Raw genomic sequence first — 17483 nt, 5'->3', positions numbered from 1 at the left:
TATTAATCACTTCTATTTTACTAAAGTAAAATAAATAAAAAAAAGTACTACTACGTTTACTGTTTACACTTTGGTCCAACGTGTGCACTACACGTCTCTTGCCCACCCCATACCTACATGATAGACACAACCGAACGGTTAAGTAACCAAAACCGTATTTTCGTAACGTTGCGAATTCGCAGTGCACAGGCGCAGGAGACTATTTATATTTTTCCGTACCGGATCTTCGGGACTGTCCTCTTTAGCCCCTAAAATAGAGTATATACTATCATAACTTGAGAAATCGAGGCCCGACTGTGGAATATCAGCAAGACCTTTGCACACATCATGCAAGCTGGATAAACGCGTCGTATGTTTTCGTATACGAATTGTTTTTTTCAAGATTTTTAATTAATCGTATTCTGCGACTGACCTACATTGCGTGTATGAAACTATACATATTAACTTTTGTCTTTCATCGTTATTGCAGTATATTTTTTACGGTAATTGTAATCTATAGGTAAATCTATAGGTACATCATCAATTATGTTTTTCCGATACACATCGTACATTACAAAAATAAAACGTCAATTTTTTTCGGAATTTTTATGCAATATTAATTCGTTAAAACATGAGTTCAATTATTACACACGCCATACTAAGATTTATATAATATGAAGAGTAGTCTATCTACTTTATTAAAATGTAAACACAATATTATATTATTACATTAAACAGTCATTCATAGTTACACGAACTGAAAACCTGTTAAACTATGTTAAGTTTATTTAAATTTTTCGAAACGATAATTGAGTTGTGATTACAATTACGCACGTCAAAGTGAGCACGGATTTGATAGTATTTTTTAAATAAAAACAAACGGCCGAACTGCATCACAAAACATGCCACTCTCTAGTAAAATATGAAAAATTACAGCACTTTTGAAGTGTTGCCAACGACGTTTCAATTTTATACACATTTGATATTGTACAGTCGAACTCTCGAATAAAAACGATATCTTTCACTCGACATTTCGGACGACCTCTCCGCGTCGCTGCTTATCAGCAAAACTATTTATATAATATACACATACACACACATTTGGACGCCACTCGGTCGTTATTATCATATGATATATGCTATAACATACTTTGTCCGCAGCTGGTGCGCTTTGTGCACATTGCGCAGACATATTCTCATAATCACTCCTAACTAAAATGAAAATATTATGATATTATTTTATTTAGTAGACGATGTGGCGGGGTTGGGGATAATGTGCTTTGAATTCATAAATTTCGATCATGGGAATTACGTGTTTCGACGTGTGAACCGTCGTCTACGATGGTGTCGACCAATTTTTATCAAAAATGTATTCCATAATATTATACAATAATTATTATAAATTATTATGGTACATCATTCGACTTCTTGTTCAAACTATAAATAATATAAAATACATTACATTATTTTCTTTTACCATTTGACGTTATCGCAAATTACGTAGAAGTCGTAGCTCGCGGGTCTGTAGTTGTAGTTTGTAGTTGTAGTCCACGAACGTGCCAAATCCCCAATTTCGTGCCCAAACGTTAATTCGATTTACACACATTAACGAGATGTTTATTTATTTGTTTGACGTGTGATACGATGATATCCGAAAATAATATACATTTCTGTTAGATAATATTGTAATATTATCATCTCTGTTTAAATAATGACGCATTCGTTACTACATTACTCATTGGCATATTAAATATTACGTTAAATTGCAGCCAACGGTGTAGTAATGGCAGAGGTAATGAAAAAAATAAATCTGTTTTTTTTCGGTAAAATACCGAATCTCGACGATTTGCCAACGACCGGAGCGAGACAATGTTTAGAGAGACATGTCAATAAAAAAAACACTCGACAATAAGGATTATGAGTGAGCGCACCGAGTTCATCGTTAAAAATAAAATAGCAAAATACCGACAGACTGCGAACCCGTAGAATGACAACGACGGTGTTTTTATAATTATTATTGTCGAGATGCTGCTGTCGCGGCCAACCGGTGCGTTAAATTTTGATGATCTGCGAATAGTTGTGGGGGGGAGCAATACTTTTGGCGTAAAAATTTATTTCGTGAGAAATCGCTATGAAACTAAATAATTGCAATAATATAAAACGGCGCCGGACGATTCGATTGGTGGCTATTTTCAGACTTGTTATCGAGAGGCGCAATACGTTGTACTATTATTTCGACGTCGTTATCGTTTGTGGTTTGAGAATGATTATTTTTAAATTAAAATATATACTTAATTATACAATATCAATATTAATAATACAATGCATTATAATATTATTATTGAACTAGATTACTTAATACTCATTAGTATTATGTTTATGACCTATAATACTCTACAAAATGCATGCAAATATGCCCAAATAATATGTTGGTATGGTCTTGCAACTATCAAATATGACTTGATAAAATGCGTTAAAAAACGGCAGTAAACCTTTATTCATTCAATATATTATAATACCATACATTTTTAATAGATTATTAATAGAACACGTTTCACATTCGCGCGTTCTTATGCGAGTTGTTACACCGACTATGCATCATAGGTATCATAGGTGCCTACGGGCGTGTCTGTGAAACTGAAAAATCGTGTATCATGTATGACACTATGACACGTTTGTGTAGCGTCATTAATATTTAATCTAATAACTAATAATAAAAGAAAATATGTTTTAAAATATTTCTTTGAAATCTAAATTCCAAGAAAAATGACCAGTACCTATTGTATAAAATTTACAAAATATGAACTTGGGTGTAAAAAATTTTACATAATATGTAAAAAGAGATTCGTTAAAAATCAAAAGAAATGCATTTATACCTAAAACGCCCAAGGTGTAAAAATGTGCAAGATAAAATTTTATACGGGCGTTTCTATATGTTATCAGACGATTTTACAATTCGGTCTGTAGTGTGCACGACTAAAAGACAAATAATAATAATGATATGTAAAATTGTAAAATACACGAACATCAGTACCGCAGACGGCGATGATCATTAACCGTTTGCGCCGTCGATACGAGACGATGGTTTAAAAATGAAACGGCGTTGGGGTAAAACGAAAAGAACGGAGCGCAAGAAAAAACGCGACGAGTGCGTTTTATATTATTATTATTATTATTATTATTATTATTATTATTATTATTATCGTACTGTCGTCGTCGTCGTCTCACCCCTCCACCCCACAAACACGGCCATCGTCCTAATCATCGTTGTCCGGATGAATGACGACAGATTATAATGCGCACACACAGACCCATAAATATACGGAGACGCACACACGCGCACGCGCCGCTGGAGACGACGACGATGACGAACATGGCTGCTGCTCGGGGAGAGCACAATGCACGTGCACACACACGAGGACCGCCTGCCATTGCCGTCGATTCGTAGTGTTATTATTATTATTATTATTATTATTATGTGTTTTAAATAAAAATTATTGTTGCCCGACGACCGAAACGAGTTCCGACATTATTATTATATACGGATCCTCGGCGAACGTATAAATGGTAATTTTATACGCACGCCCGAGCACTATAATACTTACCGTAGTTACCACTATGGTCACCACTACCACTACCACTACTACTACTACACGGTACACTAGCTGTTGTGTAGTGACTGCCTAATAACGATATTATTATACCAAGTACTTTACTTACGCGTACCTATGCAGCCATGCGGGGACGACTAACGGACGATCTTCCAGAGACCGATTTCCCTCGGTCCGAGAAATTATTGCTATTTTTTTCGAACACGAAACGATAACGGTCGTTTAGGTTTTACTACTCACCTGCCCACCTTCACCCGACTACCATTAAACACGGAGAATCGGACTAACCTGTCAATGTAAAAGTACTCTGCGTCATGTGAACGTACACCATGGAATATGGATGCATTTGTGTACAGAAGTACCGATTTTATCGTGTTGAAAACAGATTAGCTATAATATTGTTATCGAATGAAATGTCCAGATATTGTCGATCTTGTGTTTGTGCGTTAGGTTTTTAGGCCAGTTATGAGTAGGTAAAAATGTGTTACAATATAATTGTTTTAAAAATGTTTGCGTAGCTCGATCAAAAAATGTCACGACGGTGCGTTTTCGGCCGAGTCTCGGGCCTTATCGTTAAACGATACGAACAATCGAACTACTACATAATATTGTGTGTATTATACGCTCTGGCGTTTCGTAGAAATTATACAAAGATTTCACGTCTTGTGAATCCGTTTGGATATATATTTTTCAAGAACCGCGTGAGTAAACACACGCAGACCACGTTACTTAAGTAAACACAGAACATCGGATCGTGATAACGTAATCTAGTAATGTAGATATTATTATAAATATTAAGTGTTTACGTAACCGAAAGTTTCCACGGGGACTGGCCCGAATTAAAATTTAATTGGCGTCTGGTCGTATAATAATAAGCCGTCGTCAGAGACCGAATATAATAGGTTGGGCAATTTGCGGTAAATTACAGGATATTAATAAAATCGCGCACAAGAATTTTCGAAAAAAATGTCCGAAGACGACCTTCTGCGGACAGTAAATGCGTGCATAAACTGCTTTACAATTATAGTGATCCATATTATTATTATAACAAACTTTGCTATAATTTTTGTCCGTTTCGGTTCATTAATGATGATTATTGTTATTTGTACGCTACGGCACGTCGTCTCTGTACATAACAAATTAGCGGGTTTCATTCCCCGGAATTCGGGCCCGGAGTTGCGTTATTGATTTTCGTAGAGTTTTTAGTTTTTTACCGTTTTTGTTTTCATATAATAATATTACGGAGTGAATACAGGAAAAAAAACGTTAACAAAATATGTGAATAGAGAAACATTAAAAACATATATCGTTGAAAAAGCCAATTTTACGTCCTCGGTCGTTAGTCATCCGCCTCCGTACGTTTTATCCAACCCGGTCGGTCGGTCGTACCTACATTTGAGTAAAACATTTCCATAGATTATTATTAATACGATCGAATGAAATACGAAATTTTTCGTCCATAAATCGGCGTGAGTCCGAAACGGACTTGGCACCGGTGACCATCGGAGAGGAGTTTGGAACGCTACGGAGAACTCTATTATAATATTATAGGAATGGCTGCGATTACACCTCTGTGTAATTATTATTTATTATGATGTTGAGGTTTTTCTAATTCTTCGAAAAATATAATGTTGTACCCACCATTGATTACTGCAGCGGTTATGACTAATTAATATTTATCTTCTTAGTGCATCGTCCCGGTGCAGGTAGATATAATTATTATATAAGTACATACGCGATATACCCACTCTTCACGGACCACTCTCTTGCAACTCTTAAAACTGTAAAACTCTGTAAAACTTCGTTTCCGGTTCGAAGTTGATCGATAGATTATAATTATTATTATCGTCACGACGTCTAATTCCAACTTTTTTCTTCTTATGTATTTGTATCAATATTATATTGACCAAGTGATCGTATATAAAAACAACTAACATCCGCCTTTTATCCTTGGCGTGTTTTCAATTTTCAGATTTTTTCCATACACCGTAGTAGTGGTAGACCGGGGGAACTTGTTACGAACGAAATATTTGAAGAAAAAAACACGTAACAACACACACACACACACACACACACACACACACACACACACACATTTTCGCGCAGCTTAAAAACATTAAACAAAATGTATTTTGAATAATATTATTATTGTTTGACGGCGTTCTGGACCTAAGAGCACGTCGTCGAAACGAACAATAATCGTGTTAAATATAATATTATTGTTATTATGAAAAAATGAAAAAAAAAACGTTCGTCAAAATAATAATGAAAATAAAACGGAGGCGCGGCGGTGCGCCAATAATAATTATTATAATGTAACCAAAATTATTCGAAAACAACTGAAATACTGGATCCTTGATTTTTTTAATAGTTATAATAATAATAATGATCTCGTTTTCGTTTTCGGTTGTTTCTCCGCTGCGCTCGTGTATAATATTATATTAACAACACTCCATTACCTTGTGTAACCACTCGAAATTGTAGGTTTAACACTTCATAGTATTTATTATTATTATTGTTACACGCGTGCACGGCGGCTCGTTGGTGTCCCGATTTATTTTACAAAAATAAAAGTACGAAAACAATGAAAAAAAAAAATACATGATTTATGCGCGGACTATCGATCTACCATATTATTATTGTAGTGTGTACACCACCACCGTATTGCGATGCGATTAAAATAACACTATTATCATACGACAATCGAACAAACAATATATTATATACATATTAATAGACCTCGAGACGGTCCTATATGTAATATTATTATCAATTACCATGTGACCTATAAAAGTATAAAACCTATAAATAGCTTTGTGGTATTAATCAGCAATTAAATTCATACGATTCGAATACCTATAGGATTAATTGTCTCGTATTTTTGCACTGTGCATGTTATGATAATATTATAAGATAGTCTAAATAAAAACCAAGTAGTGAGTATGTAATGAAACAACTCAAATAAACATTTTTCAAAGAAATTATTAGAAAGTTTAGGATCACTCAATTGTTTGTATCTGTTTAAAAATGTAATGTATTCATATTATACAAATTGTAAATATTCGTTTTCTAATAAAAATTAATATATATTATGTGTATTATAATATAAAATGTATGAATGCCTGAAAATTTAATCTGTATAATTTTTACAATAAGCAAACATTAAGCTGAATATTAATTATATTTACACTATAACGTGAAATAAGAAGCAACCCAGCGGTTACACTTTATATTAATGAACTGTGGACTTAATTTAAGTTTAGGTTGGAGAGATTTTATGTATTTTTTTTTACTTGTTAAGATCTCTTCGGCGTATTTTCTTTAATCTTCTTGGGGAATTCCCTGGTATTGCGCTTGAGTTAAGTTCTGAAATCTAGGGATTTGAATGGTTATTAGTCAGCCGACGGCCATTATTCAAGTGTTGCATATTATTCTATATATAAAAATACACAGTTATTATACATAATCTTTTATCATTTCTGGATTCAACTCATATTCAATTTGTTTGATAATAGATATAACTGAAATTATGCTATAACAGTACAAAGTCTACACTTGATACTCTAATCGAGTAATAAACAATCATAAAATGCATACGGTTCCACATGGAAACGGGAAACATGTATTATTAGTTTTTATAAATATTTTGGGTACCTACGTCACAATACATATATATGATGCTCGTATAAGTCTTGTTATCGAAAGTAAAATTCAAGTAAATTAAATCTATATTGACATAGGTACCAATAGTCAATACGCATTGAAAAGAAATTTAAAACGTCTACAAACGTCGTTGTCGACTTTAGGAAAATTATTTGAATTTGGCAATCTTGGCGCGTGACGAAAAAAACAAACAAATAAATTAATAAATATGAATTAATACACCTATACATAATGATCAAATCGTAATACGATTTGTTTCACATGTACGTATCTAAAAACCAGAACTTAATATGATATAGCCGTGCCTACTATTTTATAAATACATATTATTTTGATATAGGTCACACACGCATTGATACATCGGACCTAGGACTCGATGCACTGGCACTGAGTGGCTTTCGATATAATGCGACACCGCTGTCGCCCGCGGTTGAAACCTCATCGGCACTCGTCGGTATGTTTTCTCTTCGTTCTGCAGGTGCTACTGGGCAGACATTTTTCACCGCCCAACGATGCACATCGATAAGCCACTCGTAAAATAAATATTACGCGAAGCGTTCGAGTCAGGTTCAGTCGAGTACCTATCTATACTTCTTGGTATTTTACCGAGTATCTTATTATATTATCGTACGAACGCCGCTGGTTTCGACTTTCTTGACCCCGCCGATGATGCACATTTTAATCGGTCGTAGAATATTGCACGTATGCCGGTAATCAGCACGCACTGTATCCCGATAAAATCGAACAGTTTTACGTTCATAATAATATTATATAATGGGTAATTTGACGTAAAGCGTCGAAATATTATAGGCATTTTTTTTTTCTACTATCGGATTTTTGTATAAAGTGGTCCAATTTTACACGCGCGACAGTATAATTGCAATGTTGTGGAAAATGACAGACAAAAAGGGTCGTATGAATGTACAAAACAAAACTGATATACCTAGTGAAATAAAAGTGAATAAAATATGTAATTACCTATCTATTGGTCGTCGACCGACGGACTTTATCCGTTTTTGTTCGTTATTCGTTTATTGAGCTTAAAATTATTCTTGCTGTAGATCATGGAGTGAAAATCAAGAAACCTCTTGATAATTGAAAAACGACTGAAACACGTTCAATATTTTTGTTTTTTTTATCCAGTAGAACAATAATAACGAATAATGATGAAGTCACGCAATTATTATAACAATATCAATGTTATATTTTACATATCACGCAATTTTGTATTTATTTGATTGTTTGTTACAGGTATAGGATATTGATTATAATATTTGTGCAGTGCTCGATATATTATAAAATATAATATTACATACTTTTTAGTCCGTTTGCCGTGCACGGTGCAAGGCTTAAAAATAATTGTTGGGTTAGGTTAGGTTAGGTTAACCCGCCTACGTGTTTTATTGTTTGTACATAATAAATATTAAATATATTGCAGGCGACGAGTGAATATGATAAAGTGTCGGTTTTACATAATAATTCTCATACCGTGAGTCGGTGTTGGGTGTGTGGGGAGGGGACAACTCTATGATATAGCCGGCAGAAAATCATTTCTATACACGTCTATTCATACTGCACAATGCGTTTCAAATATTATTGTATTTTATTGGGACGATTCTTCTACTTTTTCTTTGGCCTTTTAAACAGTCGATTGAACACATTGCTCAAAAGCCCGCCGATCGTTTATATAATTGAAGCGATCGGCGACTACTAAAATGTCGCGCCTGCTATTTTTTTTATATTTCCACGCGATTTGATTGTAAAATATTTGCATTTGTTACCACGGCCACAGCCATAATTATTATTGTATGGCAAACAAATGCAACAACACAATGGAAAAATGTCGACAACAGTCAACAATGTGAACGAATTGGACGCCGTGTGGCTACCGCTGCGGCGGTTACACGAGTGGCGCGCGTGAATAACATTATTATACCGCCACTACGACACGTGATGACTGTTACGAAACCACGATTAATTATGATTATCCCCGCCGACGAGCTCTGCACCTCGTTCGACATAAGACATCGTCTGTACGCCAGAGAAGAGAAAACGAATTTTTTTTACAGTCAATCGCACTGTTTGTATACTATTATAATATAATATATTATTTTTGTTTGAAAAATTGTCATTTATTTTTTCGTCATTATAAAATGTCAGTAATTTTCGTTGCTACCGTTTTCGGGTATGCCCACTACGTTTGAGACGCGGTGCCGGCGCAACGATCACGTTGTTACATATTATTATTATGTGTACAGGTATTCATGGTAAATCTGTACCTATGGTATTTTTTTTCGTTCCGACCGACGTCGTGCGTCGCACACACATAGTTTGCGGTTTCGAATTATAATTTAGTACTGTATGTCTGTACCTACACGACCGCGGGTGTGTGTCGGAATGGATTTCGAGTCGACTCGGCCGCGGACGAGCGTTTGATTTCAATTGATCAAACGAGAGTTTATTTCCCGTGTACCAAAATTAGCATAACTCGTTTTCGGCTGGTATCGAACAGTAAAATATTATATATTAAAATTGAAAATAGTGTGCGTATGCGGTATGCCACGATAAAGTCATTTGAGAGGACTTTCTCGAGTTAAGAGTCACAATAATACTTCGGGTTGTTATTCGACGACGACAAGTCTCTCTTATCACCACTAATATACGATAGGTACCGATACAAATAATTAATTATTGTCTATTAAAGTATGACGAAAAAATATTATTTTTAAATACTTATTTTACGTCATTTACCATATCATTATTATCATTGACTATTCGATGTATGCCAGGTGGATCGTGTTATCGGATGTTCGGTAATTTTTCGTGTATCATGATAATATTGTTATGGTTGTAATTTGTAAATGCTTTGTATGTTAAAAATTGAAATAACCAACTATTTGTACGAATTAGGGTAGTAACGCAATTATTATTGCAGACAACTTGTAGATGCTAAAAAAAAGTAAAAACTATAAGTAGGTATGTTATATTTTATATAAATTTTCAATAATTCATACATTATACATCTTCGGATTTCCCTAATTCTTACAGACACATACAAACGCAATTATAGTGTTTTTGAGTTGGTGAACCGAATGTTAACGTTTTATGAATCATTTAAATTGTTTTTCCATTCTCTTCCCGAAATTAAATGTTATTTAAAATATAATTACAATTTATATAGAGCACTAAATAATGCTTGGATTTGTTGTTTCATTTATTTCACATAACTATAATGTTCTTTAGTCACAAATGACAGTATCACTTTAATCGTGTAATTAAATTAATAAACTTCTAAGCGTTTTTAAATTTTACATCTGTATCTACTTTAAATTAATATAAAAAAAAAAAACTAATATAATTAGTAGTTAGTCATTCTGCACATTACTGTCATTACTCGTTAGCGATTAGTGATTACTCATTAAATAATATACACGGTCACAGAGATAAAAATATATATATGACGCTTACCATTTTATGTGTATAGATTATATAAAAAAAAAAAAAAGGTATACATTACAACACGAACGATAATCTACCGGACTGCGGACTACGTTTTCGTCTCATCAGACTCATCGAGTTCAGACTTCGTAGTCGCGATGTGTATTCCGCAAAAATCGCGAGGGTGACCGGCGGCTCTGCAACCGGCTCGACCGGAACCGCGGGGTGGGGAGGGGATGAAGTCAACGGGTCGTCTGTCGCGCCCCAGATCGATTAGACGACGTTATTATTTTTGTAAAACGTGTAACCAAAACTACACACGACGCACGGAATAATAATAATATATCGTTTGTCCGATGTTGTGCGCGGGGCAGATGGCCTCTGATCGCGCGTGTAAAAAGACTCGACCGCACGCGCATCGCCCAGACGACTCGTCGCACGCGGACGCGTATTCCACGCACGCACGCGGCGCGCGAACAAACACATCTGTCCGTACTCTCCGGGACGACACCCTCTGGAATCTGATCCCCAGACACCGTCTGCGGGTTTCTTACATTTTTCTCTTTCTTCCTTTCATCCGTCGTCCTCTCTCGGTTCGATTTTTTTTTTCCACAGAAAAGAACTTCAACTTATTATTATTATAAATTTATTATAATACGCGCGCCGCACACACACCTAACCTACCGCCACAGGATAATAATAATATGGCATTAACGCTGTCGGCGGCGGCGACGGCGGTTATTGTCCTCCTCGACGACGCGTGTGTGTGTATAATTTATTATACGAACGCAATCCCGTAACGCGTTGGTCGGCCGACCGCCTAGACTCGACCGACTAGAACCGACCGACTAGACCAGACCGACTAGACCCGACCGACTAGACCCGACCGATCGGTATATAGCGTGGGATGGGTGTGTTGTGCGTATCGAGTGCTATAATACGTTTGTGAATTGTGCGTGCGTGTGGCAGGGAGACGACGGACGCAGACGGTCGACGACGAGGGTCTCTCTAAAAATACGATAAACACATGTCGGCAACGGCGGCGGCGGCGGTTCAATAACCGCTTGCGGTGGTCGACCGCGGTGGATTCCCCCGGTCCGACGAGAAGTGTATAATATGGTCGGGCGGGCGTTCACGACGGGGTGGCGGCGGCGGCGGTGGTGGTGTGGTCGGATGCTTTATTATTACTTTTTTTTTCGTTTTTAAACATTTTACCGAAATACCACCGTCGCGGCTGCACGGGAGGGGGATAAAGGACGTGGCAGTGTTTTTTCAAAAAAACTTCAAGCCGTCCGTCAAACGAGCCACACCGGACGTGAACCGACCGTAAACTGCGTGCGGCACATAAACGATAAAACCTACTTTGCGATTGCGATAACCAGCGCTAGATCCTAATCGGATTTATAAATGTATATCGGTACCTACACAATACGCATGCCTATGGACAATCACCAAATGGCTCGACCCCCCCCCCTTTTTTCTTCAATATTGCAGTTATTAAAAATCTATATTTTTGAATTATCAACTATTTACATTATATCAATAATTATAGATCGTATTTTCAAATTTTCGAGGTTTTTCCGATCTATTTAAAGAGTGTCGTCCAGTATAACTATCCAAACTTCGGTTTTTTGAATAACCATGCTTGGTATAACATATAGTGTGTACTGCAGTATTTTAATTCGAAAGTGTTTACTCTATTTTAGAATAGGCCTACGGAGCGCGATGCGATAATAAAAATAATAATAATCATTTATCGTCGTCGTCGGATTGATAAGCTACGACCGCGACGGTCCGTGAAAATATACAATATTATATTTTTCTCGGGGCGCCTTAGCGGCGGCGGCTGCTGTTTACTATGCGCGGTAAATAGTCTTGCATCCCTGAATTATTTTCAAAGTTGAAATTGTATTTTTCTCCACTTTCTTTAGTATAACGAAAAAAAGATAAAAATAAACATTAAATTGCAGGGGACATGTTTAATATTTCAATATAAATGTACTCGGCGAAGTTTTTATTACGTCAATATTGCAGATAAAAATAATATAGGTGCCTAATCAAATGTTTAAAACTGTACTATTATATTACGCTAAATGCAATAAATAGCAGGTAGCGTGTACTATTTTATTGATTTAGATATATTACACGTTCGGTGGGTATGCGACTCGGTTGTGGTTACCGTGGACGTAAAGACGTGGAAATTGTCCGCTTCATGAATTATTCTCGCGAACACGAAGCAGAAGAAACTACTGCATCAGACAAAAATCTAGTCAAGGTTTATATTATTTTAACACAACGTGGTATTCTTTTAGTTATCGGTTGCATATAAAATAATAACATATCGCACGTGATCATGTGCATAAAGACGTTGTAAAGCGATAAGACGTGCACCACACACACGTGTCGTAAAGACGGGTGTGTACTCAATTAAATGAAATAAAATATATATACTTTAGGAGACAGTCGTATAAGTGAAAACAAAAATATACGTTGGCGGTTAAGACTCGAGCGAGGCGATCAGGTCGCGGAACATGGACGCCTGTCCGCACGACATGTTGCACCCACGCCGTAATGGTGATGCTGTTCGTCGAGTGAGGGGGGGGGGGGGTGAAGGCGATAGCGACAGCGACGGATAACAGTCTACTGATGCGGCGGTGACGGAGGTCGGCTGCAGCAGCACGTCCTTCTGATGTTCGACAGCGGCCGGCACTTGGTCGCCGTACAGGTCGAGAGAGTCGTCGCAACACGCGTCCATCAGCGACCAACAGTCGGGCGAACTCAGGTCGGTGGCCAACGGCGTGGCGTCTGCTGCTGACGGAGTGGTGCCCGCCACGACGGCAGCAACTGCGGCTGCGGCCGCTGTGGCGGCTGCCTCGTCCGTTCTCAGTCAAGTCTCTCTAGGTCAACAACGTTTACATCCTCGTCCTCACGCTGGTTGTTGTTGACGAACTGCGACAGCAGATCGTCGAGTGGTTCGTCCACGCACTGCTTCCGCTTGCCACGGAGTGATGCATCATTATGGATGCGATTGTGTCGTCATCCACGTCGTCGTCGTCCACTTCGTCATCGTACCCATACGGTAACGGTCCACCGGGCGCAGTCGCAGACGATGACTGCTGCTGCTGCTGGTGGTGGTGGTTGTGGTTCGTGGTGATGGTGGTGATGGTTGTGTTGTGGTGGTGGTCGGCCGCCAACAACGACTGCGCTTCTGTCAGTGGTTTATTGTTGTTGTTGCTGCTTGTATTGTTGTTGGCCAGGGTCTTGCCGACGGTGACCGGGTTACCGCCAACTCCGACGCCGCCGGTGCCGTTGGAGCAGGACGATTCCCTGAGGTTGGTGATATCCACGAGCTGTGGATTACGGCCCTGGCCGCCGCAGGGTTGCGACTGCTGAGGACTGTGGTGACCGTAAAACCGGGCGGACGTCGGCGAAGGTGGCGAGGCGGGCGACGTCCGTCCCGTGGTCCGGTCGTCCCTGGTCTCGGCCTACAGCCTATATTCACCGTGTCGTTGATCAACGGGGACCGGCACAACGAGCTCTCGTCGATCTTCGTCGTCTTGTTCACAGATATCTTGAGCACCTTGCGCCGGACTTCCTTCAGCCGGTACTCGGCACTGATCATCGATGGCCGCGAACCCGAGTTCCAGCCGTAACTCCTCCGGGGTGCCTGACGGCTCGTCGATCTCGTCCATGATCGTTATGTTCTCAACGGGTCTCATTTCCACAAGCATTTGACGTGATTCACCAATAGCATATCATTCCGAAAACGAAACGGGGAAAAAAACTGTTAAAAATCGGTTTAAAATAATGTCATACGCATGTTATATACATTATAGTCATTAGGTACACATGTATAGGTAGGTAGGTAATACGCGCGTATTGTATATAGTTGCAATAATTGGGTAAATGCCGTGTTTGTTATAACAGATTCATCCAAGAGACCGGATACATATTCGATCAGTGATTGCGGTTGTGGCGGGGGGGGGGGCGGATAAGGTATATAACATTATTCATTTTCGCCAACGCGTCAGGTAATATTTTTAATATAAATAGCCCCTCGGCGTCGTCGACGTCACATTGTTGTTTACCCACGTATGCCGCACCACTAAGTGCGGGAGATGACGACTGCGACGACGACGACGACGACGGTGGTGGTTAGCACCCCTCGAGGAGGGTGTGTGGGAAACAAACCGAAATCGGACGTCCGTAATACAAATACGTGAATAAAGAGAGAGAGATTTCCGCAGCGCCGTGTCAAATAAACACGAGACTCTAATGCGCGCGCTGCGCGTAAATATTATACAACAATAATAATAAATAGGTTATATTATTATATGTGTACTTGTGACGAGCGAATGTGCGATGCGATATAATATGTTATGAAAGTCCCAGGCACGCCCGCAGAGATGTAGCTCACTAGGTGCAAAATATTTTTAGTGTCAATATAAGCTGTGGAAGGCTTCGCCCCCCACACCCCCCTAACAATAATTATATGATATATATTCTTTATCATCAATGATGGGTATAACAAGATATATTAAAACATAACTCATGTCTCATTTATTTATACTCTAATCAAAATGTATATCTTGTTTACATATATATAATGCATTATTAATCATTGAAAGCAATGCCACCGCCTAGAACTCAATCCAAACTTTACCATAACACTTCATATTGCTGTCAAAAAATTTTTATTTTCGTACGTTTTCGATGAATATAATCAGACGTAAAATACTTAACCTTTTATTTCCCATTCTGTTTCTCAACCATGTCTTTAAACGACGTAATGTGCTAAAATATAACGACAATTTATTTTATAAGAATATAGGTAATATACCGAATAAAAAAATGAGAACTATAATATAGAAAATATTACGTATCACGTTTATTTAAAGTTATAATGTGATGTCAACATGAGTAAAATTAAAACCCAAATGTATAATAAATAATAATAATAATAATAATATATACAGTATGTCAGTAATCAGTATACACCAATTCCAATATAATAAAAATGCTCTAACATACCCAAAATAAATAATAGTGTACCACAGAATAGATGTCAAATAACGAAATTAATAATAATATCATTAGTGACCAAAATAAATGTATTAATAGACGCGTGGTTAGACGTGACTGTACCCAGTACTAAAGTGCGACAGACGACGGTTTTTCAGAATAGCTAGAATAGGTATTTAATATTTACTATATAAGGAATAATCATGGGCATAAAATATAAATTAACAGAGAAGGAATTTTTATATTCTATTATTTATTTGGAAAATCCAAATAATTAAAATTCTCAGGTGGTGCATTTGCACCACCTGGCCAACCCCTCCGGGCGTGCCTGGAAAGTCCCTACTTTATATTCTTGCACTAATATTTAGCATGATTGGCGATTGAAAGTGATAAGCTGTATAATGGGGATGCTGTGTATCATTTAAATTATGTTATTTTTCCATTTGCCCGTTACAGATCAACCCCCCGCCGGCCTTATAATTGATAAGCTTTCAATCGCCAATATTACACAACCTATAATTTAGAATTTTCATGTCGTTTGATTTACCACGAAACCGCAATAAAACCAGCTGATTTTTCGATAACAAGTACCTACTGGGGCTGGAACGTAATCAATTCTAAGGAGTAAAAACCACGGATACAGTATAATTAATCCGTGGTAAAAACTAGGCATTTTATACTTCTGTTTATCTGGGTCTTGTGTATGTGTTGAAAGTAAATGAACATTATAGTGTACGTAATTCGTAGTACTGATCACGTTTTATAGGGACATCATTGTACGTCTGTAATTTTAACTACGCGCATGCACATGTCACCATAATATATTGCTTTATGAAATGGCAAACATTTTTTTTCAAAAAATACTACCTGTGACTTCAATCACTACGCTCAGTAGGATGTTCTGATTTTAATTTTGAAAGAAGATTTGAATTCTCCTCTAAATGTACTATGCCTTAACTGTCGTACATTTTTCATATTCTATATCAATGTATTTAAATTTGAATTATGAATATGATCTATTTTTACTCTTTCTGTTAGTGAATTTCTAAGTAAAAAAAAAATAAAAATAAAAAAAATGAAATTGTCAAAGCATTGATAATTTAGTGACAAATTCAAATTCGCTTTCAAAATTAATATCGGAACATTATATTGGGCGTAGTGATTGAAGTCGTGAGCTATGTTTTCGACCAAAAATGAATCATGCTCCAGCCCCCTTAATACACGCGCTGATTACAATATTTTGCGTCTTACCGTCACACCCGACCTGTAAATATCCTTCAAATGTCCACGTGATAACAATAACAATAATAATAATGAAATAACGACACCATTATTTCAAAATACACATCTCCACTTGTTTAAGTTAGTGCGATGGTATTTTGTCTATATTATATTTACGTGCAGCGCGCATGGCGCGTGTAATAAGTCCCGTCGAGTCATTAAAAACTAATGAACATTAAACGACCACATAATATTATTATTATTACTATTATAATAATATTATATACGTGTGCATTATAGACCTCTGATTACGCCCAGCGCCGTATATAAATGCATTTTGTTCGTTTCAAATTAATTATACGACGAATCCTTCGAATAATATTTCGTAACGCGTACGTAATATGATAATAATGTTTAATAACGATAATAAACTGGAACGCAGTGTATGGTATAGTCGGTAGACACGTCGTCGTCGTACGGTTGGGTGTATGATACGGTTATAAAGGTCCGTACCTTCGATTTTCCCCGCAGAACACTGCATCATTACAT

Source organism: Acyrthosiphon pisum, chromosome A3 (genome assembly GCF_005508785.2).
Source record: "Acyrthosiphon pisum isolate AL4f chromosome A3, pea_aphid_22Mar2018_4r6ur, whole genome shotgun sequence".
Classification (NCBI taxonomy): domain Eukaryota; kingdom Metazoa; phylum Arthropoda; class Insecta; order Hemiptera; family Aphididae; genus Acyrthosiphon; species Acyrthosiphon pisum.
The sequence above is the reverse complement of the archived record's forward strand: the minus strand, read 5'-3'. Positions refer to the sequence as shown.